Source organism: Lissotriton vulgaris, chromosome 4_1 (genome assembly GCF_964263255.1).
Source record: "Lissotriton vulgaris chromosome 4_1, aLisVul1.2, whole genome shotgun sequence".
Lineage (NCBI taxonomy): Eukaryota > Metazoa > Chordata > Amphibia > Caudata > Salamandridae > Lissotriton > Lissotriton vulgaris.
In genome coordinates, this window is record NC_141691.1 from 1,975,878,326 (window position 1) to 1,975,903,230 (window position 24,905).

The following is a 24,905-nucleotide window of genomic DNA, read 5'->3' on the forward strand; positions in this document are numbered from 1 at the left end:
GTGGTTTTCCCCAACTTTCTGCATTCAGTCCCTCTGTTTTTGCTGACTTAATTTTTGTTCACCTTAGGACTCTGTACGCTCTTGTCACAATTTGGTCCCTGTGCTCTCAAGCCCACCACCAGGGGGACTTTCTGGTGGTTTCATATGCTTCCAGACCCTTTCCTTCATGCATGTACTGACTTCAAGTCATTTGGATGCTACTTGGAAATTGCCATCTATTCCCAATCCATGCTGGGTTTTGTGGAAGCCAGCCTGCTCATGCTTCAAGCCAACCTGCTCATGCCTGAAACTCCATTACCTAGAATTCCCTGCTCACTGCTTTGTCTCCACCTCTGCAGGCAAAGGATGGGTGGAGGAATGCAGCTCACATTTGGCTGGCAGCTGCTAGAATGCTCACACCTGATGCATGTTATTACTGTGAGCTCTTTTAAGTCCCAGTGCCTTTCAGTCCAGTGTTTTTCATTGTATCTGTGTTCTGATGAGACTAATCCTTGTTTCCTGAGCTGTTGATTTCTTTGTTTCCTGAGCTTTTGCTATTCCCTGATTTCTGAGCTATAGTTGTTCCTGTTCCTGAGTTGCAGGTATTCGTTGTTCCTGATTAGCACTGCTAGCAGTGCTCTCTTGACTCCTGAGCTGTCTATTCCTTGTTCCTCAATTAGCACTGCCTTTAGTGTTTCCTTGATTCCTGAGCCAAACCTATCCTTGTTCCTGAATTAGCAACTGCCTGTAGTGTTACCTTGATTCCTGTTCCGGAGCTAGAGCATTTCTGGTTCCTGAATTAGCACTCTCTTCAGTGCTACTCTGACACCTGATCCTTAGCTATGCCTTGATTCCTGTACTAGTACAATTTGATGCACCATTGAATCTTCTCTCCCCTATTTCCTTTGTCTCAGTTGCTGTTTTTCTTCACATAATCTCTGTTTCCGTCTCTAGCTGTCTGTCTTCCTGTTCTACTATCTTGTTTCTAATTTCCCTGTTTGTTTGTTATTTGCTTTCTGCCAAGTGTGCCCTTGTTTCCCTTTTTTCCTGTTAAGCACTCCTTGCTAGCTCCTTGCCCATTGTGGCTGTGTATGTTGTTCTGCGCCATTGAGTGTTCCTGTTTCATTGCCAAAATCTGTGGGCAGAGCTGACATCCTAGATGGTGTTTCCTGTCTACTGTGACTATGTTCTTTGAGTTACATTTACAACATTGCCATAGGTATCAGCTCCACAGACCCTACCTTTGCAGGTATAACCTATATGTGAGTAGGTATTTGAGGTCAGTTTTTGCAAAAGCAATTGTGGGCGAGGAACCAACTGAGCTTCAGTCTTTACCCTTCCAAGTGCTTTAGCCCACATTCCATTTATTGTTAATGCTGATATATATATATATATATATATATCCGCTCCCGGGTTCCAAAATTTGTGAAAGAACCACTCGGACACCTCGAGTACTTTAGCTTTAGTTTATTCAGCAAAGGGAATAACGACGCGTTTCGGGGATGAACCCTTGATCACGCTCGTAGTCAAACAGTGCCACCATGTTTAAATACATAAAAAACTCTACACCTCAAGTGATTTTTACCATCAACTGTGGCGGCCATCTTTTAACATGCAATTCAGCAAAGAAACACGTAGTTTTGACATGTCTCGTTCTGTGACACATATTCATCATTTGATTGTCTCAACCACAGATCATAGTACAATGCATATAATGCGATTAAATTCACGCTGTGTGTGGCTGTGGCATTGATATTTCTCATTGTTTTGCCCCAGTGGGCTAGTCACATTAAATAAGTCTCGCCCCAGTGGGCTATCAAAAAGTTCATATATCACCACAATCAATGTTAGGATTTCTACGTGTTCATGATGTTTTGTTGGCCTCGATCTTCTAACCATCAGTTGTCCTTATAAGTTACAGTGCATAACCAATCTGAAATTAAAAACATGACATATTTACACTATAGCAAACGGTATTCAGACTCTAGAACATATCACTCATGCAAATGAATTGCTAGCTCCTCAGTAATATTCAGCCCATTAGGAGCAAGACTTTCCAACTCAACAATGTATTTTGATTCCAATTTGCGCATTGATAATTCACGATCTCCCCCTCTCACACCGAGATCAACACTGTCAATCACCACTAGACACACCTGGTTCTCGTCACTGTAGTGATATTCCGCAAAGTGGCGAGAAACAGGATACTGCTTATTGGTGTTTTTTATGGCTCTAAGATGCTCCAGCACCCGTTTTTTAGCCTCGTGCTTAGTGCTGCCAATATACCATTTCTGACAGGGACAGATAGGAACATATATGCAGTATGTGGTGGTACAAGTCAAATTTTTTTTTATCACAAATTCTCTGTTGAGATTAGGTATAGGCAAGGTTCGACAATCTGTGCTATTCTTACAAGCTTTGCACTTTTTACAACAACGAAAACAAGCCGGTTTTCTAGTGTTGGAGACATCCCTAGATCTCACATGGTTATGGCTTAATTCATCTCTCAGAGATTTGCTTTTTTTAAAAGTAATCTGAGGATTACTGCTCAAGTTGGTACTCAAGTGAGTATCTGTTAACAACACATGCCAATGTTTCTTTAAGATGTGTCTTACAGAGTTCGCCTGTCCTGAGAAAGTGGTGATAAATCGCACAGTGTCCTCTTCTTTGTTGTCTTGCACTTTAGGATACAAAAGGTCATTTCTCTTTAAAGATTGAACTCTAAGCTTGGCTTTATTTATGATGTTATTACTATAGCCTCTCTCAAGGAATCTTTTGCACATAATTTCTTGTTCCAATTCAAAAGATGAGTCATCGCTACAATTTCTTTTTGCACGCAGCAACTCCTCGCAGATGCTGTTAAAAATGATCCAAGTCTGTTTGACCAATAATTTCTTTTATTTTGATGAGGACATCTATAGACAGTCACAGGGCACGGCCATGGGAACCTGCTTCGCCCCCAGCTACGCGAATCTCTTCATGGGCTGGTGGGAGGATCGGGTTGCCATGGTGATGGCTGAATTTTCCAACATTGCCCTGTGGCTGCGCTACATCGATGACATTTTTTTCATTTGGAGGGGTACGGAATAGACTGCAATATCCTTCATAGCTAAGTTGAACAATAACAATCTAAACCTGCATTTCACCAGCAACATCAGCAGGAAATCCATTGAATTCCTGGATGTTCTGGTAGAAGTCAAGGGTGATCAGATTATATCTAAACTATACCGGAAAAGCACAGCCGGTAACAGCATTCTGAATGCCGATAGCAGCCACCCCTCCAATCTGATATGCAGCATCCCCTACGGGGAGTTGCTGCGTGCAAAAAGAAATTGTAGCGATGACTCATCTTTTGAATTGGAACAAGAAATTATGTGCAAAAGATTCCTTGAGAGAGGCTATAGTAATAACATCATAAATAAAGCCAAGCTTAGAGTTCAATCTTTAAAGAGAAATGACCTTTTGTATCCTAAAGTGCAAGACAACAAAGAAGAGGACACTGTGCGATTTATCACCACTTTCTCAGGACAGGCGAACTCTGTAAGACACATCTTAAAGAAACATTGGCATGTGTTGTTAACAGATACTCACTTGAGTACCAACTTGAGCAGTAATCCTCAGATTACTTTTAAAAAAAGCAAATCTCTGAGAGATGAATTAAGCCATAACCATGTGAGATCTAGGGATGTCTCCAACACTAGAAAACCGGCTGGTTTTCGTTGTTGTAAAAAGTGCAAAGCTTGTAAGAATAGCACAGATTGTCGAACCTTGCCTATACCTAATCTCAACAGAGAATTTGTGATAAAAAAGAATTTGACTTGTACCACCACATACTGCATATATGTTCTTATCTGTCCCTGTCAGAAATGGTATATTGGCAGCACTAAGCACGAGGCTAAAAACGGGTGCTGGAGCATCTTAGAGCCATAAAAAACACCAATAAGCAGTATCCTGTTTCTCGCCACTTTGCGGAATATCACTACAGTGACGAGAACCAGGTGCGTCTAGTGGTGATTGACAGTGTTGATCTCGGTGTGAGAGGGGGAGATCGTGAATTATCAATGCGCAAATTGGAATCAAAATACATTGTTGAGTTGGAAAGTCTTGCTCCTAATGGGCTGAATATTACTGAGGAGCTAGCAATTCATTTGCATGAGTGATATGTTCTAGAGTCTGAATACAGTTTGCTATAGTGTAAATATGTCATGTTTTTAATTTCAGATTGGTTATGCACTGTAACTTATAAGGACAACTGATGGTTAGAAGATCGAGGCCAACAAAACATCATGAACACGTAGAAATCCTAACATTGATTGTGGTGATATATGAACTTTTTGATAGCCCACTGGGGCGAGACTTATTTAATGTGACTAGCCCACTGGGGCAAAACAATGAGAAATATCAATGCCACAGCCACACACAGCGTGAATTTAATCGCATTATATGCATTGTACTATGATCTGTGGTTGAGACAATCAAATGATGAATATGTGTCACAGAACGAGACATGTCAAAACTACGTGTTTCTTTGCTGAATTGCATGTTAAAAGATGGCCGCCACAGTTGATGGTAAAAATCACTTGAGGTGTAGAGTTTGTTATGTATTTAAACATGGTGGCACTGTTTGACTACGAGCGTGATCAAGGGTTCATCCCCGAAACGCGTCGTTATTCCCTTTGCTGAATAAACTAAAGCTAAGTATCAGCAAGAACAGGGTCTGGGCTAACTGGCAATAAGGACAAGCCTCAACTATACAATGATAAACCAAGAAAATTACCAATATTGCCGCCTTACTTAACAGATGGATCTCGGGTGATCTCTCGAATGACTGAATTAAACAGTAATTCTCAGTGAGCCAAGTCTCAAATGAATTGATTTTATTTTTATTTTTTACTTAGATGCATTAATTTCAGTTCAATATGCAATCTTTTTGTTTTTTGATTCCAGAAACATAGGAACAATTAATTAGTTCCACAGTGAGCACAGGTATTATAACAAATAAGGACATGTACGGACAGAACTTTAAACGACAAAATCACGACTAGCACTCGTCATTCATACCACACAAAACAATCCAGATATGATACATTTATATACAATCTATACAATGTCACAATTCAAGTATAAACACAGCATTGGAAAAACGGTAAATACACAATGTAATCCTTTTTTAGAAAGATCAGAAGATCCTAATGCTGAATAGAGGTCTACGCGTTTCGATAACCCCTGAATGTGGGGAAATCTCATCAGGACCGTGTGCCTGTGAATGGAGAACGAGAAACAATCAGAATGGGGGGCAGAACCGACTTCTTCACAACACTACAGAGTGAGAAGAGAACTAATCCTACCTCTTAGTGGTTGACTTTGCTTTTGTGGTTGACACTGTTGGTGAAAAAGAGGTTGGTATTAAACCTCTAAAATGCCAGTGTCCAGAGGGCACTCTTTCAATCACACCAAAGAAAACAATCACTCGTGTCTACTCACATCTAAAGCTAAAGCACTCGAGGTGTCCGAGTGGTTCTTTCACAAATTTTGGAACCCGGGAGCGGATATTCACAAAGCGCCGGCTTTGGTACTCGGACCGCCCAGACAGCCTTGGAATCTCTCCCGGCACTCGTGGAGCGAAATATATATATATATATATATATATATATATATATATATATATATATATATATATATATATATATATATATATATATATATATATATTTATATATATATATATATATATATATATAGTCCCGGATAGTCCCTGACAACTCTACCACTGCTAACCAGTGCTAAAGTGCGGTGTTCTCTCCCTAAAACATGGTAAGACTGGCTTCCACCAAATTAGCACATTTCATTTACATGACAGTCTTTATTAAAGTGGTACTACCTGTAACCATGGCCTGTAAATTAAATACTACTAGTGGGCCTGCTGCACTGATTGTGCCATCCACCTAAGCTACCCTTTAAATGTGGCGCAGGCCTGCCATTGCAGTCTTTGTGTGCAGTTTAACTGCCATTTCAATCTGCCAAAATAAACCTTTTACTATGCATAAAGCGTCCTGTTTAATACGTATAAGTCACCCTTAAGGGAGGTGTAAAGAGCCCAAAGGGCAGGCTGCAGTATATTCAAAAGGTTGTTCATGTATTTTTAACTTTTAAATGTCCTAGTAGGCCTATGTCTCCCATGGGGTAACATTGGGCTACCCTAATACATTTAACAAGAGATAACATTAAAATGGAAGCAGGTAGGTAAGTCAAGTTTGGTCTCTAAAGAATTGGAATTTTAAAACCCTCCTTAATGGTAAGATTGGATTTTAACTCACAATTCTGAAAATTCCACTTTTGGGAAGTTGGCATTTTCTTCTCCAAACCATTTGGTGTCTGTAGCCTGTATCCTGGGTCACATGACTAGGTGTAGCTGGCAGTTGGTCTTTGTATATTACTCCCAGACAGTGAGATAAACGAGAAATAAGTGTTGCCAAGATGAGCCATCTCTGTCAGCATGAGGGAGAGGAGATGTCACTAATCACAATTGCACATCTCATAGACTATGCCTCAGCACGCTCATGAAGGGTTTAATACTAGTCTTTTGGGCCCCCAGACAAACAGGGGTCAGGGCAGGGAGGAATGAAATTCTATTACAGAACCGGAGGTTTCGTATTATGCTTCTCTTTCTATTTATTCCCACTCAGAGCAGCCAATCAAAACGTTTTGTATTCAAAATAAACCACACATCCCATGATGCTTTACTCACATGTCACTTCCTGTATGACCCTATAAGAGCCACCTCAACTAGTCCTTGAGCCTCTTTCTTTGCTGCTCACGCAAGAAGTTAAATGCATTCATCATTACTGTTATATTTTCTATGTGTTTATAATGGCACTATTAATCAGGCATGTGCCGCTAGTTTTAAAAATGTAATTGTGCTACTCGCGCTTTGTTTTCAGCTTGCTTTGCCTGCTTTCATATGCATTGTACAAGAGCTAACTCGCACTGCGTCTCCCACTGTGACAGGGAACTTTGTTTGGGGCTGTACCCGATCAGGCTTCCAGTACCGGACTCCCGCTTGGGCCTGGAAGGTTGCGCTGCCTTTGACACCATTGTGCACATTTTAAGCAGCTTCGACGAGCTGGCTATGGTGGAAAAAGCACTTTTTTCAATTTGTGGCCCGCTCGGCCAAGTCTAATTAAACTCTCGCTTGGAGTCTTAGTACCGCGCTACCATCGGCAGCAAGAATACATGCAAATAATCACGGGCAGGCCCCCCTCATCCGCCCAAGCGCACGGAGCCTGTCCCCATATAGTTTCTCCAATTTCTACACGCATAGCTCAGTTGGGCTACTTCCTAGTAGGATTTGGGCTGCGCACATCGCATAGACCCTAATTGGCCTAGAAGGTTCAATATTCCCTCGATCTCCCCCGAGCAACTTCTCGCCTGGCTGGCTGCAAAAGTGTTTTTTGGGCCTGGAGTATGTACAGCTCCACTTACTTCTGCTCTTTTAGCTCTCCCTACGCCCTTTGGACTGCAAGAACATCTACACAGCTGATGATGAGGAGCTAGGTACCTTTTTCCTAATTGTGCTGTGGGTTGGCTCCCCCATTACTCCTCTTGACCTCACCTTCATGGTTAAATATACTTACAACTTCTGCCCCCAATGGAGGATTGGGTCACTTAAGAAGAGGATGATAAACTGTATGAAGAGGAAGTGTCTGTCCCTTCCCTGGAGGATAATATTGTTGAGGCCCTGGATGCCTCAATCCAGGAGTCCGTAAACAAGGCCCTCGAGAAAGCAGCCCCTTGGACTGTGCAGCAAGTGCGAGCTACTGCACTGAAACTAATAACAAAGCAATTGGAAAAATTTGCCAAACGTCATGGTTTTCCTTCTCCTATTGAATCAGCTCAGGACATCTCGGCTACTGAACCCCAAACTAAGTCTTGGCCTCACATTACTGCTCTCTCTTCACTACCTAACACGGACGAAAAGTCCAAGAGGACACTGATATCTCAGGAACCTCCCCAGACGAGGCCCCTCTAAAGAAAAGGTCCAAGAAGTCCAAAAACATGGAGCAGGACCTCTCTCAAACCATTTCCACCCTCTTCAACTTCAACCCGGCTGATATAGTTCATCCCAGATCGTCTGACTGGGCACCTTCCCCCGAGGTTGTGGCTTATCTGCAGGACAACCTTCGCAGGAGATAAGGAGGTACGGAATAGGATCCACTCAGAGTATCCTAGGCCCGATATCCCTGACAAGGTGGCGGACACCCCATACATAGATTCGAGTTTACTAAACTTCCTGAAGGAATTCGTGAAGGACCCTAAAAAGGGTATTGATCTCACCTGGCGAGTTTGTCAGGACAAACTTCTGGATGATGCAGGACCCCTCGCAAAGATCTTAGAGATGGTTTTGGAGGCACAAGAGTCCAGTACTGCAGTGGATCCACATGTCCTGGCAGGCTGGACCCAAAGAGATAGTTGCCTATTAGGGAACACGAACTGCGCCATTTCTACGGAAAAACACAAATCGCTCCTTATGCTCATGGGTTCCATTCCCAGTGCCCTTGCAGATGGCAATCCCTGCGGCGAACGTTTCGTCAAAGATGTGGCCAAATATGTGGGCATGTTCACGACCCTTGACAAGGCACAGTCTGGCATCAAGAGGGTATTTCAGGCTAGCCTTTTTAACAGGGCCGGATGAGGCAGAGGACGCTCGTTTGGCTGTCAGTTCACCTAAGGTCCTCAATGAGGAGATTTCGGCCGCTGCCACAGTGCGTGGGACTCCACTTGTGGGGGTAACTTCTACCCCACCAGACCGCGCTTCAACCAGAGACGTTTCAACAGAGGAGCCTACCGTGGAGGTTTCCAAGCCCCTGAATCTACAGGTATGAGCTCCAGACATTTTCCTGTTACCCTTGTGGGGTCGTACTCAATTTTTCTATCACAATTGGGTTAAACCCTCGCAGGATGCTTGGATATTGCAAACAATTCAGGGTTTCCAGTTAGATTTCTATCAGACCCCTTATCAGGACAGACTGCCCAGACAACTTTCTTTTTCCCAACTCGAGTGCGATTTTATAGATTCCGAACTCAAAGAAATGCTGTAGAAACACGCAATAGCATATTGTGACGATGGGCCTCGTGGTTTTTGCAGCAATATTTTCTTGGTACAGAAGAAAGGCAGAGGTTACAGATTGGTACTGAACTTAAAGGAATTTAATCAATTCATGAATTACAAGCACTTCAAGATGGAAGGCATTCATCTATTGGTGGATCTCTTGAAACAAGACGACTGGATGGTCCATCTGGACCTGAAGGACGCCTATTTGTCCATCCCCATTTTTCCTCCCCATTGCCGGTTCCTTCAATTTCAGTGGCCGAACCGATGGTTTGAATATTTGGTCCTTCCTTTCAGACTCTCCTCAGCACCAAGGTGCTTCACCAAGGTGATGAAACCAGTGAGATCATACCTCAGAGAACAGGGAGTTTGCATGACAGTGTATCTGGACGACATACTTATCATTGCGCAGTCTCCAACTTTGGTGGTACAGTATTTACACATGACCATTGCTATGCTGCAAAACCTGGAGTTCGTGATCAACGAACCCAAATCGTTTTTTTGTCCTTCCCAGATGATAGACTTCATGGGTTTTGTCATAAACTCTCAGACAGCCCAGTTGTGTCTCCCACACTCCAAACTACAAGACATCAAAAAGGAGCTCTGCTCTCTGTTATCCAAACAGACGGTCTCTCTGAGAGTGATTGCCAGAATCGTGGGTCCCCTGTCATCCTCTATACAGGTGATTTTTCCGGGCTCCCTCCACTATCGAGCCCTTCAAAGGTCAAAGATTAAACATCTTTAGAAGGGTCTCTATTACAAAGACTTAGTCCCTCTTTCCAATGAGGTATGGGAGAAGATTAAGTGGTGGCTTGGCCACGTGGAAGCGTGGAGCGGCAGAGCTATTTTCGGCTCCCAGCCGGAGGTTGTCATAAAGTCCAACGCCAGCCAATGGGGCTAGGGGGCACGAAGCGGAAATATTTCTACAGGAGATCATTGGTCCCTACGCGAACTAGATCTCCATAGCAATTGTCTAGCGGGGTCGTTCGCAATATGAACTCTGTCACCCAAACAGCTCTTGTGTTGCATCCTCTTGCGGATGGACAACATCTCAGCAGTCCGGTACATCAACAAGCTGGGAGGCACGAGGTCCTTAATCCCAGTAGAGATAGCGAAGGACTTCTGGCATTACTGCCTGAGTCAACAGATCTCGGTCATATCCGAGTATATTCCAGGAAACATAGTGGTGGCCTGGAATTCCCAGCATCTCAAAGATTACAGCGACTGGCAACTCCAGCCGCAGATAGTCAAGTGGCTGCAAGCGATATGGGGTAGTTGCGAGATAGACCTGTTTGCGTCTAAATTGAATCGTCAAATGACCACATTTTTCAGCTGGAGACCTGATCCATTGGCTCTGGTGATGGATGCCTTTTCCCAGGATTGGAACCTGAATTATGCTTTCCCCCCTTCATTCTGATTCCCAGAGTATTCATGCAGATAATTTGTCACAAGGCGGAAGTGATCCTGGTGGAAGTCGCAGCCTTGGTTCTCAATATTATTGGAGGCGAGCTGTGACTCCCCCAGAATGATTCCGTGGTCCTCAAGGATGTTTCAGGGCCCTCATGGAGAAATGCACCCAATGGTACTATCGGGGCAGTTGTCCCTGAAGGCCTGGAAACTTTCCGGCAACATTGGCAAATGCTGGGATTTTCAGAAAAAGCTTCAGTTTTTATCAACCAGGACTGGGCCCCCTCAACCAAGAAAAGATACTCTTCAGCCTGGAAGAGTTGGGTTTGTTGGTGCTTGGAACAACACGTGGATCCCGTGGGGGCAGACTTACCCTATGTTGTAAATTTCTTGTCTAAATAGGCTTTTGATGGTCTGGCATACCGTTCTATTACCAATTTCTGTTCGCCCATTTTGGCTGGTCATTCCCAGATTGAGGGCAAACCGATAGGACTGCAGTAGTATGCAAACTATTGAAAGGTATTAGGGTAGCAAATATTCCTCTTTGTGGTATGTCTCACAAGTTCTTTCCTTATTCAATAAATGGCCACATAACGATATGTTAACAAGGAAACAACTCTCATCCAAATTAGCCATGTTGTTATGTCTCTCTGCATGTCGTAGTTCGTCTGATGTGAAAGCTCTAGACCCTACAGGTAGAGTATTTACTCCTGAAGGAGTTTCCTTTAATATCACTTCCAGGACTAAAACATTGTCACATAGAGTGGAATATCATGCTTTTCCTGGTAACTCGAAACTTTGTGTAGTTCAATGTCTAAAAGCTTACGAAGAATGTACCAGACCTATTCAGCCTGATGGTGTGGTGCAGTTACTAATTGCTTTGCAAAAACCTTATGAAGCTGTTACTGCGGCTACTATAGCCAGATGGTTGAAATCTATTATGCAAGAGGCAGGTATTGATACCCAAGTGTTTGGGGCACACTCTGTTTGTGGCGCCATGGCCTCTAAAACATTTATGTTAGGTTCTACTATTCGAGCTATCATGCATTCTGCGGATTGGTCTTCTGAATCTACCTTAAACAGTTATATTACAAACTGGTGGGTGATATTACCTCTGTTGTATTTGATCAGCGTTAAACTAGCATAATCCTCGCCTCCATGTCCTTAATAGAATTGAAAATTCTTGGCGCGAATGCTAGCTAATTTTTTATTCCAAACATGTTTGTAGGGAGAGTACTCTAGAAGCTTCACACAATTCAATGTAATCCCAAGGTATAAGTAGTGGAACTCAGACCCAACTCATGAATACACTTTGGGACCTGTGGAAGACTCAGAAGAAGGACTGCTGTCCTGCTCTGCTGTCCTGATACTCTGCTACTTTGTTGTCTAAGTGGCAAGGATTAGACCTGCATCTTGTACTCAGGACCACCAGAGTGACCCCAAGGGTGAGTTGGCTGGCCTTCTGAACAAAGAATCAGGGACAGAAAAGGCTCAAAGCTTCAAGCACCTGAACTCTTCCTGCTGTGAGTTTCAAGGCCCCCATGTGGTGCTCCTCCAGTAATGGACCCTTGGAAGTGGGGCTTAAGATGTTCTGCCAGCCCAACTCTGGTCTCTAACAAAATCGACGCAGAGTGGGACAAACCAGGCACAGATCCTTATCGGAAGCGACATGCCTCAACGCAAGCCTGCATTGCAGCCCTCACATCTATCCCACGGACCCCTGCTGCATGATGCAATGCTCCACAACCAGGATTTAAGGTACATTTCTCTGTGGGACTAACTTGGTCCCTGTATCCAGCCTGCGCTCCATTGCCTCCAGCCTGAACTTGTGACTTTATCCCAGTCTGAGGTGACCATATAACCACTGTTGGCACTTTGTGCTGTTAAGCACTATTTTTACCTAAAGATTTTAAATTGAAAGTCTCTGGTTCTACTGACTGGATTTTTGTTGTCAAATAATTTATTAAATTCACTCTATTTTATCTAAATTCATGTGAGATTTTTCTTGTGTTGTGTTTTCACTTTATTGCTGTTTGTGTGTTGTACAGATACTTTACACATTGCTTCTAAGTTAAGCCTGACTGATTATATGCCAAGCTACCAGAAGGTTAAGCACAGGTTAATTTAGTGACTTTTGTGGTTCGGCCTGACAGGGATGGTGGCGGTTGCTTGAGCAGAGTTAACCACCCACTCAACCAACAACCAATTTCTCACACGGGGCATAACGGGCCAGGATCTGGTGCTCTGGTACAACCTTTGTGGAATATGTCCTGCTTACCCAGGTACTCAAAGCTCACCTCTTCTACAATTTAACTATGATGAACCAATGAATTACTCACCTGCCAGCTGCTTCTCTTGTGTCTCCTCCTTCAACGCCACCATAAAAGACTGTAGTCTTCTGTTGTGTTCAGGGCAGATGTTTGAGCTCTGTTGCAATTTCTCCAAAAAGCAAGAGAGAATGGACTCCCTGTGAGGGCCTCAGTAGTCTCTGCAATTGACAAAACATACCCGTTTACCCTTCCTTTGTGCGCTGCATGGCCCCTTGAACGCAATTACCCCACAACCCAAATTTTATAGAGTAAACCATAAATAACGTATATAACAAAAAAAACAAGTCCACATAAATTAAAACAAGCACTAAAAAGTCAAAGCTATCAATATTCCAACACTTAATACATGACTCTATACCTCTCAAAAACAGTAAAATATAAAAAAAAACTGAAAACGTAAAAATTTCAAACAACGAAAGAAAAGAAAAAAAGATATCGAGTTATTTAAAAATGAATAGTGATCTTTCCCTAATTAAAAAAAATCAAAAAGACTTATCTGAGTTACCAAATAAAAGCCTTACAAAACAGCCCAGACATGACTTTCGCAATAAAACAGGCTTCATGCTCCAAAAAATAAATAAATGGGGAAAACTATGACAGAATTATTTTCCCTAAACAAGAAAGACATCGAATTAAGCAGGGCCTATAAGGAAATAAACAAGAAGCCAAATGTGACCCTAGTATTTTTTCTAAAAAAGGTCTGCACCACCTACAAGTCAATCTAGCCCGTTGCAGGAAAGAATCACCGAGTGACTGGGCATGAATTACATTCCTGTACTACGTCTTCACAACAATCTCGCGTGAACTCATGCACCCTCCGTCGATCAAGAAACCACGTGAATCCTTCCTAGAAGTAAGCAGAAGTTTAAGGGTCACTTTTTAAATAATAAATGGTCGCATTGAAGAGAATTCTATCACAATTTCCCAAATACATCAGTTTCTGCAAAAATTTAAGGATCATTATACTACCAAATTATCCCACATCAATTGGACTACACAGTTACATTCATACACTCATTATTTTAATACCACTTGCAGACACTTGGTTTTTGATTGTTGCTGTGCAGAATAACCTTGAAAGCTTTTATCTGAATTTCCAGGAAGAAGAAGCGTGTTTTATTTTTCTGTCCGTCAGTTGATTGCCTTTCAATTTATACTTAATTACACATTTATCTATCATCTGATTGTGTGCTTCTGCTGGCCATTCTGTTTATTTCTTTGTGAAGGGACATTTTAAACTACCAAAGTACCATTTCCCTGACAAATAGCGACCGAAGCATCTGCTAGCGCAAGCAGGAGCATCGCCGTAACGACAGCCAACAGCAACTTAGCGTTTCTGTAAATGGGGAACAGATGCCCTGATGCAGCGCTGCTAAAACTCCTTCCTTTGTTTTTATTTTAAATAAATATTGCACGAGACAGAAATAGAATATAGAGATCTTCTTTATTGGGCGGGTTAGGTGCCTATAGGATGCAGTAAGAAATTGAGGTCTCAAAAGAATGTAACCCATCCCTGGTTTAATTCAATTAGGAAGACGAAGAGTTTTCAATAACAAATCATAGGAAAGACAGCCTGTTCAATGAATGAATGAATGAATGAATAATACATCTTTTATATCCCGATCTACAAAAAAAGCCTCAAGACGCTGGAAAACCTGTTGCTCCACTTTAATTTTCTGGGCAAATATATTGTTATTGTAAAAGACTCGGGGGCTAATTTACAAGCCCCTTGTGCCGCAGGTACATCACTGTTTCCCATAATCGGCACTGCCGATTCTCCTACAACAACAAAATTCATGCAACCACCAACCAGCCTCCAACAACCCAACAAAGGCTGCAGCTCCACTGCGCCCTTCTCTATGTCAGATCCCTCTGCAAGGTCTGGGACACCGCCCTTGCACCTACCGTGCTGGTCATCACCGAGACCAGGCTCACCCTCTCATCCGCATCTGACATTGCCACTGCCACACCCCCAAATACAAAGTTATGCACCACAACTGCTCCAAAAGACCCGGCATAGGCATTGCCATCATCCACAAAGACGCAGTTGACTGCATCGTCCTGGATGTCAACACCACTCCAATCATGGAACACCTCAAGTTCTAAATCAGACCCGATGTCAACACCAACCTCAGGTGAACCCTCGCCTACAGAGCACCAGGCTTCAGCGCCACCCTCTGCAACACTATCTCAGACTTCATCCCTCCAATAGCAATAGACCATTACATATTCCTTGTAGACTGCAACGTTCACCTCGAAGATCCCGCCACTCACAACACTTCCTCGCTTCTTGAAAACATTAGCATAATCGGCCTCGCTCAGTTGGTCACCACCCCCACACATATCGCAGGACGCAACCCTGGATCCCACCTTCTCTACCAACGGCCGTGCCAAGTTCTTCCGCACCACTGAACTGTCCTGGACAAACCACAGCATAGTTCACTTCTCCATCGACTGCCCTGTGGAAGCCCCTGCGAGACACCCCTCTGCTCCCTGATGCAAGTTGAGAAGAGTCATCAAACCCCTCTGGACAGTCGCCCTAAAAGAAACCAGATCACCCGCTAGGGCCCGCGTAAGCTCAAATCCAGAATTTCTTTAACTGGCTCACCTCAGCTGCTGACAACATTGAACCTCAGAAGAACACTCCCAGTGGAAGAACCACCAAGCAAGCCAGTGTGTTCACTCCCAAACTTCTGACCCTTAAACAACAAAGCAAGAAACTGAAAATACTCTGGTGCTCTGACAAGACCCCCACAAACCGCAACTTCTACAAGACCGCCCACAAGAAATACCATTGATGGCTCTTGGAAACTAAGAAAGAAGCCCTCACTACCCACCTTGAAGCAAATACCATTGATGGCTGTAGGAAACTAAGAAATAAGCCCTCACTACCCACCTTGAAGCAAGTGCAAACCACACCAAGGAACTCTTCAGCATTGTCCTGAAGTTTGCCTGTCCCTCCACCACTGAGAACACTGCCTGTCCTTCCCAAGCCCTCTGCGACACTCTGGCAGACTTCTTCCACCGCAAGATCGGTAACATCTACTTTATCTTCAACTCCAGCCTACCAATCTCTCCCACACCCTTACCCCCAGCGACACAACCCTCCACCAAATCATTGAATGGAAGCAACTCTCACCGGAAGACAACATCTCTATCATGAACTCCATCCACTTCGGGTCCCCCTCGGACCCCTGCCTTCACCACATCTTCAACCTAGGAAGCAAAGCCAATGGGTGCATCCTTGCTGGACTCCTCAACACCTCAGCCACCGTACCCAGCACTTGGAAGCACGCCACATTCAAACCCCTCCTGAAGAAACTCTCAGCCAACCCCAACATACTAAAAAGCTACCGACCGATCTCGCGCATCCCCTTCCTGGCTAAAGTCTTGGAGAAGGCCATTACAAACTTTCTTGTAGAGAACAACCTGTTCAACACCTCCCAGTCAGGGTTCTGACCACCCTGACCGCCCTGATCGTAGCCACAGATGACATTAAACTCCTCCTTGACCACCACTGCTCTCATCTATCTGGACCTCTTGGAATACTTCGACACGGTCTCCCACCACACCATCATCACCAGACTCCACCACATAGGCATCCAAGGCAAGGCTCTCAACTTGCTTGCCTCCTTTCTCTCTGGACAAACTCAGAGCATAGACCTCCCACCCTACAGCTCCACACCTTGAGACATCATATTCAGTGTCCAGGGCTCCTCCCTCAGCCCCACCCTCTTCAACACCTAAATTACACCTTTGGCCAACATTGCTAGCACCCACAGACTCAACATAGTCTACTACACCGATGAGGCCCAGCTCATTCTATCCTTCTCAGAAGACCCTGACACCACAAGACTCAACTTCCAAACCCACATGACCAAACTCTCCACCTAGATGAAACCCAACTGCTTGAAAATCAACTCTGTTAAGACTGACATCATCATCTTGGGAAACAAGCCCTCCCCCTGGGACGACACCTGGTGGCCCTCCGCACTTGGTCCATCACCTATCTCGTCAGATCATGCTTGCAACCTCGGAATCATCTTGGACACTCATCTCACCATGAAACTACAGATCAATGCCATCTCCTCTGCCTGCTTTCACACCCTCTGCATGCTCTGCAAGATGTTCCATTTGATCCCCACCTCCACCAGAAAGACAGTTACCCAGGCCCTCATTTCCAGCTGACTTGACTGCGGGAACGTGCTGTATGCTGGCACCACCAAACAGCTCCTCAACCGCCTTCAAACTATCCAGAATTCAGTGGCAAGACTCATCCTTGACCTTCCCAAGAGCAAGCATCACCCCCCACCTCAAGACCCTCGACTGACTACCCATCCATTAGAGCTGCCTTTTCAAACTCCTCGCACATGCCTACAAAGCCCTCCATAAGACCACACCCACCTACATCAATGACCACCGGACCGTGTACCAACCCACGAGACAACTCTGCTCTGCCATCCTTGCTTTAGCCCACATCCCTCACATTCGTTGAAGCCATTGAAGTGGCCATTGCTTCTCCTACCTCGCCTCCTAGTCCTGGAACGACCTCCACACTGCCCTCTTTCTGAAGCAGCTGAAGACCTGGCTTTTCGACCAGCCTCCTCCCTCCGACTGAGGATCGCTCAACCTCACAGCGCCTGGAAACCCACATGGGTGATAAGCTGCGCTCAACAAGTCCCGCTGATAATAAAAGTGACGCACCGCAGCACAAGGGGCTTGTAATTATGTCCATCGGGGTTCAGCTAAGAAATGATTTGCACACGCATGTCAAACCTGCATGTGTGTAAAGATAGAATTACGAGTGCAAATACAACTTTGAAATTCAGAAACTTGCATTTGCACTCATGCATGATATTAACCCACTGTTGTGGTGTAATATTTTACATACACAAAACACACAAGGGGCCTCGGTTCTGTCAATGGAAAGAAAAAGGTAAGAGAGGCTGTCTAAGAAGAAGGTGTCCCTTTAAAGGACGGTTTCCCTCATTTACCAATGGTGTCATGCTTTATCATAGGGATTTCTCCTTGCACCATGAAACTTAGTCATGGTGTGGGCTACAACCCCCTTTCTGCAAGGGAGGTGCTCAAGGATGTTCTGTTTTCAGAGGGGTTCTCACTAAGACCCGATGTGAACTTCCAGAGTGTTGTGAGAGGTGCAGTGCTAATGAAGGTGAATTAAAACTAGCTACATGGTTTACTGCATACTTTTATTCTGGCTGCATTGTGCTAGGGTTAAAATCAACAAGGAGAACAAGAGATATGAAAGGAACCATTAGATCAAGTTGTCCTCAACTTAGATCATCATGTTTCAGCCTATGACCTTGGAAGTGTTGTGGCTTTCTTCAGGATCATGAATGAGCTACTGCTATAATAGTGATATCTAAAATTAAGTGAAAAGAACAATGGTAAACGTTCCGTTAAATTGTATTTGATACTAGATCAGTGATACAGTGGTTGCAAGTTGATGGATTCACAGGTGGTACCTGCAGATGTCAAGCACAGTGCCCCAGCTGTCCTTAGCATAAATGCTTAAGGTCCATACACATCGCCACCCATCCTGTTTAGGTGGAGATCTCTCACGCTGCCGGGAGGACAGGAAGTTCCATTTTACATATGCAATCCTAGGGTAGTGGTTGGGTATTTCAGGGCAGTAATATTTTACCTATCCAGTCCCAGGGCAGTGGCGTGGGTATTTCAGGGCAGGATGCTCTAATCTGGAAGTTTTGTGCACACTGACAAGTTCTCAGGTTTGCAGGTATTCACGTACTTCCTCCAGCACCCATTCCCATACCATTTCCGGGAATGAAATTGGAAGAAGACCTTAGTGGGCTTGACAGCGAAGTACTTTCTGCACAGGGAAAAGTATTTTTACCTAAACTTCTAAGGCATTTTGTGCGAATTCTGTACCATCATGAATGTGGGAGTGCATTCCCATCAAGACAACCTTTCCAGGTGCACTCCTGGAAACCTGCACCCAAATGACAGACTGAAGCTACGGGTGAACGTTCCCATTTTTAAAGACTCAGACCAGACTATATTCTCTTCATTTGAATTTCTATCCTTCCCTCTTTCAATACAACTCTCCACATTGTTCCTATTCCATTCTCCTTCTTGTACTTATCCACCTTTCTGCCTCCATATCTTTTTAAAAGCCCAAAATCCGACTCAATACCACCAGTGGCATTTCTTCCCCTTTACTCAATGTCTCTCACTTCTTGTCCTTCGACACAACTTGTGTACCTCTCCTTTCCTGCTATTAAACATAACACTTTAACTGGTTTAACCAATTCACTGGTGCTTTGTTCCTAAGCTAAACAAATACTTTAACCATAGCTCCACTGAAGATCAAACTCCCCCTAGTGATGGGGATGAATCTTATCAGATCTACATTACATCTTAGGAATGATGACATCCGGTGAAAAGTAAAAAGCATGCCCTCTGACTCAGTGTTACATCATCCGCTATCACCAGCAATAAGGGTTTCTGGTTGTCTCTTTGCTTGATGATGTCTGACTGTGTTTAAACACTTTTGTGACATCATTGAATAGATGTCCCCTTTAAACTGGAACCAGGTACAGATTCTTCTAAAAGTCACTCTACTGCAGAACCTTAATTGCATGAAGAAAACTATTATTAGAAGTGACAAACAAAAAGCTTTGGCTTTGTAGATTTACCCCTAACCTTTATTTTATGAATAGTTACATTCATTATTTGAGGATTATTAGCGTAACCCATCAACATTGTCAACCATAACCTAAATCCCTTAGCCATCCCTAATGACATTGCTCCCATTCCCATCATCTCAGTCCACAGGACTTTGCATGCCTCTTATGCTCTGAGAAATAATGAGTATTGAGAGGAAAAGATGGCGAGCAGTCGGCTGTGTGAGCGCTCTAAGCCGGTCGACCCCCCTGCAATGTTTGATACAGTTGATATCATTCGATCCCGCCTATGGCTCTAGAAGAACCCGATATGATCTGGGCCCTCTACAGGACGTATTCTTCTCAAAACTTGATTCCACTAGTCCGACTGGACCGGTACCTCCACCGTGGTCTCCATTCCGTGCTTGGGATGTCCAGGCCTGGGCCCCCCCTCACCGCGGAGACTGAGGGGGCATTTTTTACACCCCTAGAGTCCTACCATACTAAGGAAAGCATGGCCGAGCCTTACCATACTAGAGAAAGCATGAGCGAGTATTACCATACTAGGGAAAGCATGTGCGAGTCTTACCATACTAGAGAAAGCATGGTTGAGTCTTACCATACTAGAGAAAGCATGAGCGAGTCTTATCATACTAGGGAAAGCATAGGAGAGTCTTACCATACTAGACAAAGCATGTGCGAGTCTTACCATACTAGGGAAAGCATGGGCGAGTCTTACCAAACTAGGGAAAGCATGGGCGAGTCTTACCATACTAGAGAAAGCATTGGCACGTCTTACCATACTAGGGAAAGCATGAGCGAGTCTTACCATACTAGGGAAAGCATGGGCGAGGCTTACCATACTAGAGAAAGCATGGGCGAGTCTTACCATACTAGAGAAAGCATGAGCGAGTCTTACTATACTAGAGAAAGCATGGGCGATTCTTTCCATACTAGAGAAAGCATGGGGGAGTCTTACCATACTAAGGAAGCATGAGCTAGTCTTAACATACTAGGGAAAGCATGGGCGAGTCTTACCATACTAGAAAAAGCATGGGGAGTGTTACGATACTAGGGAATGAGACTATTCTCCTACCACGAGGATAACAATCGAATAGGAAACTTAATTCCTATCACAGTAGAGACATCTAGAGAAGTAGGAGCCTCTACTTGCCATTAAAAGGGAGTTACTTAGATGGGGAAGAAGTTCAGGATGCATGTCATTGGTGAAATACACCCACAGGGAAGTAGCTCAGTATTCGTCGTAGCACAAGCGCCTCACACACAGCGGGAAGGGTGCCTTCTATTAAGCAGACACTCCTCAAAGGGGACGAATTACAACATTTCTATTAGTAATAAAGTACACCAATGGGAAAGAAAAGCTTTTAATTTGGATGATTGCAGAGCAAGACCTGTAGAATGGGAGCCCTAATTTCCTGTCCGTACTTAATTACACCAATGTGAAAGGTGAATGGGTGAAGAGTCCTCCTTCAAATCCGCAGTGAGTTACACCAGTAGAAAAGAGCCCAACATTTCTACCATTAGTGAGTTACATCAACGTTTAAGGAGCACAACATGTGTTCCATTAGAGGGTTACATCAATGTGGAAAGAGCTTAACAACCCTACCATGAGTAAGTTAGTGTGGAAGGCGCTCAAAATTCCTACCATTAATGAGCTGCATCAGCTCATAAAGAGCCCAACATGTTTACCATTAGTGATTTGCCTTAGTGTGGAAGGAGACCAACATTCCTACCACTAGTGAGTTACATCAACTTAGAAGGAGTCCAACATGTTTACCATTAGCGAGATACAACAATGTGGAAAGAGCTCAACGTTACTACTATTAGTGAGTAATATTTGTTTGGAAGCATCTCAACATTCTTACATTATTAGTGATTTGCATATTCGTATATGGAGCCCAACCAAAATGTGTATCATTAGTGAGTAACGACAGTTTGATATGAGCTCACTACCCCTGCCATTAGTGTGTCACATCAGCGTGAAAGGACCCCAACGTTTCTGCCATTTTAGTGACATAATTGTGGAAGTAGCTTAACATTTCTACCATTATATAATTTACTTCAACGTATGAGGAGCCCACTTGTTTAACATAGTGAGTTACATTTGTGCAGAAGGGATCCCACATTACTGCTGTTGATGAGCAACACCTAAATGAAAGAACAAACACTGCTTTTATTAGTGAGTTACAGTGAGATGCGAGAAATTAGACTTTACCAACACTGCTGAGTGATCCAATGAGAAAGGAGCCCCTCGCTCCCATCATTAGTGAATTACACAAATTGGTTGTGGAGTGCACCATTGATACTCTTAGTGAATGGAAACAATGGAGGATAAGTCCAGCCTTCCATCATTAGTTAGTTACATCAATGTGTAAGTAGACCAACATTCCTAACACTAGTGAGCTACACCAAATGAAAATTAGCTATTTACTCCTTCACTGGGCCTTACACTCATTTGGAAGGAACCTTACATTCTTATCATTGCTAAGTCACACCATTGGATAAGGAGTATCCCCCACCTTTATATTCTCTGTATATGGGCGGTTAATGGGTTATTACTGTGTAAAGTGGGTTTCACCAATTTAGGGGCAGCTTCTTATACCACTGCACAACTGTATATGTGGGGTAGCCAAAAATGAAGGACCCGTGATTATCTGTACCAAATAAGGAGAACAGTGAAATAAAGAAGAGGTGGTAAACATCCATACAACTCCAAATACTCTATTAAGAGAAAAGGAGACACCAGTCCCAACACCCGCTGACAGACTACAGTGGGAGTTGAACACAGTACTATAACTGCAGCCACATACTGGGCTCACCTGGCTTGGACATGCTAACTAGATCGGCTTGCTTCCGCTCCATACCTCCTCTCCAGTCTCGATCCAAGGATCCAAGCAAACTAGTCCAAGCCTTCAATGAAATGTGGCCCTCTGTCCTCATTGGTTCTGAATCACTTGAAAAAGGGTCTCTCATCCAAGATGGCCTCGGACCACTGGATGCCTCAACATTTGTCCGTGCTGACCTCCTGTCTGCCTCAGCTGCTGTCTGTCCAGACGCTGGACCGCTGAGGGTCCGGGTTGCTGCCCCACAAGGTTCCGGTGGGGAGTGAGGTTTGGCCTCCAACTCTCTGGAAGTGGTCCCTTTATTGGTGCCATCCAGCTGTGGGGGTGTCCTGGTTCTTGCACCCCTTGGCTCCAGCAGGGTTACAAGTATCCTCATATCTGGTTCTGAGGAGGTTTCACCTCGTGTCTGATAGATCTGATAGGTCTGAGTCTCTTGGCTCTCCTGAAATAGTCTCAGCAGGCCTTGCTGTTCCTTGTCCCAGTGCATCTAAACCCAGAGAGCTTCTGGCTGCACCTGATGAACTTGTAACTATCACCATCCTTTCAGATCGGTTCAGAGCTCGAACTCCTTTTAATTCTGATGGGGATTGTGTTTTTCCCGGTTCAGGCGGGGTCTCAGTGCCTTGGGTCTGAACTGAAGAAGCATCTTGTTCTTGGAAAGTGTGATAGCCAGCAATTGTGTTATGAGGTGACCTAGCATGTATTAATCGGCCTTGAGATCCACCACCATCTCTGCCAGGTTCTGGTGGCATCTGGGGCTTTGCCTTAGCCAGTTCTGAGGGGATGTGTTTTTCTGTCTGCCCAGCCTCTGGCCTCCAGGGTTGCGACAATGTCAGATCCTCAGATCTCCTTGATTCTGAAGAGACCAGCACCTGCATTCTGTCCATCAATTGTTGTTTTTGCATGAGACCAGCACCTTCACCATCTTTGATTCTGGTGGGATGCGAGTTTCCGCACTCATTGGTTCTGAAAGGATGCGAGTTTCTGGTACTGCTCTCTCTAGTTTTGATGGGATATGAGCCTGAGTATATGCTCTTGTAACTTCTGAAGGGATGCTGGCCTGTTCTTTTTCTCTTCCTGATGCACATTAGTGTATGTTTCTTGTCTAACTGATTCATATGGAATATAGGTTTGTTCTTCTGCCATCTCTGGTTCTGACGAGATGTGAATATGTGCATCCCGTCTCCTTGTTTGAGATGGGATGTGAGTTTGTGCTTCAACCATCCCTGGTCCAGTTAGCATGTGTGTCTGTGCTTCTAGCTTCACTGATTGAGATGAGATGTGAGTTTGTGATTCTGTTGTCTCTGCTTTTAATGGGATGTGAGTTTGTGCTTCTCTTTTTCCTGGTTGAGATGGGGTGTGAGTTTGTGCTTCTCTTTTTTCTGGTTCAGATGGGGTGTGAGTTTGTGCTTCCTGTCTGTCTGGCTCATAAAGAATGTTATTTTGTACCCCTCGCCTCCTTGCTTCTGTTGAGATGTGAGGGTGTGCTTTCCTCGTCCCTCGTAACGTTGGCCTGCATGCTCTCCTGCATAGATGGGTCCATTATTAGCGAGAGGTTGAGACCTGACCCCTGCTCTGGATTTCAATCGGTCACAAATGTTGTCCTCTCTATTTCCGACAGGGTGTAACTGAGTTACCACCCGTCCAGGGTGAGCGTAGTCCCTTCGCCTCACTGCTACAGAGATCGGCCCCTCTGTTTTCCCTCCCTCTCTCCGGGCCACCGGCTCTGCCACCCTCGGACTGTGAAGCATCCTCTCCCCGGCTCTCCATGATGCTCCTGCCGTCTCACTGTCTGCCCAGGCATTTCTCAGGCTCGGATGTGAGGTTCTAACGAGGCTGCGAGTTGAAGACCAACCCGGACCCGATGCACCTGGGTTTGTGGGTGAATAGGAGGGGGGCGGGATGGGATAGAGGGGCACTTCCCGCCATTTGTTCAGCCTTTGGATCGCTGGTTTGGGTCTGTCCAGGGAGGGTCCGGTGGAAGTATGAACTCAGTCCTGCCAAGTATCACGCTTCAAACGTGACTCTAACGCATTTCAGTGTGGTGTTCCGCTACACCGCACTGAAATGCATTGTCACGCATTAATTGCCGCCATCTCAGTCTCTTAGCGCTCGTGCAGGCGCATTTGACATCTGTGCGCCAGCTAGGCTGCTAAGGGGTAAAAGAAACAGTAGCATCAGCAGGGCAGGGGGCTGCCCCGCAGTACAAGGGACCATAGTGCTGAGCAGCGAGCTCAGACCTGGGGCATGGCACAAAAACACAATACTTTCACCAAGGGGAGGTAAAACACGAGCAGAGTGAGAGCCCAACGAAGGGTACAGGGGCATCCGCATGAGCAGCCGGGCTTTGGGATTTGCAATTTCTCCCGCGGCAAGGGGCTGACTGTTTTGGGGGATGCTTGCATCTGCTGACTCTGAGCAGTGGTTGGAGCAGAGGGAAGCTGCCAGTGACTGTTTGGCTGCTTCACACTGATCCTAGTACGGAGCCCGAGTTGGGCCTGGCAAGGCAACTGGGCAAGGCTAGCCAGGCAGGGCCCTGGGCTATTAATAATGTGTAAATTATTGCTGGTCG

The 24,905-nt window shown here is 44.6% G+C and overlaps 1 pseudogene; it reads right to left on the reverse strand.

Annotated features, from left to right (window-relative positions):
- Nucleotides 1-1,973: 1,973 nt before the first annotated feature.
- LOC147724765 (uncharacterized) lies at nucleotides 1,974-24,550 on the reverse strand (annotated as a pseudogene).
- Nucleotides 24,551-24,905: the final 355 nt, after the last annotated feature.